Below are 1502 nucleotides of genomic sequence, written 5' to 3' on the forward strand. Positions count from 1 at the left end.
AGGCGCGGCCAGGAGGCGCCTCCAGCCGCGGTTCACACAGGGATCGGAGGGTCGCCGGGAAGCAGGGCTGCAAGGGACCTCACGAGCCCGTCTCGTGCAGCCCCCTGCTCAAGGCAGGGTTGTGCCTGCCTGCACCCTCCCCGGGCGGTTCCTGAAGCGCTGACTCCAGAGGAGGGGGCAAGCTCTGGCTTGCAAGTTGCACTGGGGGGGAGCTGGAGCAGGAGCTGCTGCAGCAGAGGGGACAGCGTGTCCCCTGCAGCCAGGCTGAGAAGCCTCTCCCTGCCTGGGGCTCGCCGTCAAGGCTGGGACCGAGTTGTGGTATAACTATCCGAGAGCCTTTCGGGGTGCTGCAATGAAGGGACACAGGCAGGCGCTCAGTTTGCTGCGCGAGCCCCTCCACTCAGCATCAGCGGAGGACAGGGTGGGCGCAGGCACCCAACTCCATGGGCCAGGTTCTGTTCCAGCATCCAAGTGCGGGCCTGCTCTGCACTGCACACGCCTCTGAAAGTTCACACCTGTCATTTGCTCACATGCCTTCAACTTAGCATGAAGAAAACAAAAAACAGTGAGGAGGAAGATCCACTTCCCTCTGGCATCAACCCAGGAAAGGTGAAACAGGCTCCAGCACCTATGATGTAGCATAAGACTGGGTCTGTCTGTGTCTGGTATTTCAAATGCAACTCCCCACCTGATGAAAACACGCAATGTGGCTCAAAGGAGACAGAACTAAGCCCCTTGCCCAGGAGCAGAGTGGAACAAGGGGTAATGTTATACCACTACTATATATGCATCTCTGATTGCCTTTAAATCTTAGGTTTACCTCCAGGGCGCTCAACCTGGCAGTTTTACAGGTTCTAAATTGACTTCTGAATGGTGTGATTTGTGTGAATTTTTAAAAGGCCTTTTGCAGTCCAGCTGTTAAGTGACAATTTGGCACAGGTGAGACAAAGTCCTTCATACATTTGTGAGTTCATTCCGAGTGCTAAGGTTGACATCGGATTACAAACAGCTCTCAGGTAAGGGACAGGACTATTATAGGTGGGGCTATAAAAGCATAAAAGTTCCCATCATGAGAACCTGTTCTCAGTTGCTTATACCTTTGCCAAACAATAGCTGTGTTGGCTGGAATTTTCCATGACAGACTTCTGTCCTAGCCTGAATATTTATGGAAAAGTGAACCAAAATGAAACAATTGTTTCAGAGAATGAAGATAAAAAGAAATACATCACTGTGCCCAGGTTAAAAACATTCATCTGACCCTTTCCTTCATTTTTCTCTAACCCCTCCATGATGTGAAGCAAGAGTTGAAATTGGCATTGTCTTTCAGTCAGGGAAGTGCCATTTGTTGTCTAATGAAAATTTGCCCAAATCTGGTCCAAGTTATAAGGGTGGGGGGGGATTACAGTTTGTACATACTCAGTGGAGGCTGCTTAGATTTTTTAGTACCTCAATTTCTAGATGATTCTCTCTGAACTGGGCAGCATGCTACAAGGCAAGGCAGA

The 1502-nt window shown here is 50.3% G+C and overlaps 1 protein-coding gene across 1 annotated transcript in view; it reads right to left on the reverse strand.

Annotated features, from left to right (window-relative positions):
- Positions 1 to 1502, reverse strand: part of NSG2 (neuronal vesicle trafficking associated 2) — a 58685-nt gene that overhangs the window by 51204 nt on the left and 5979 nt on the right. The gene's annotated exons all lie outside the window — the stretch shown is intronic.

Source organism: Alligator sinensis, unplaced genomic scaffold (genome assembly GCF_000455745.1).
Source record: "Alligator sinensis unplaced genomic scaffold, ASM45574v1 scaffold360_1, whole genome shotgun sequence".
NCBI classification, from domain to species: domain Eukaryota; kingdom Metazoa; phylum Chordata; order Crocodylia; family Alligatoridae; genus Alligator; species Alligator sinensis.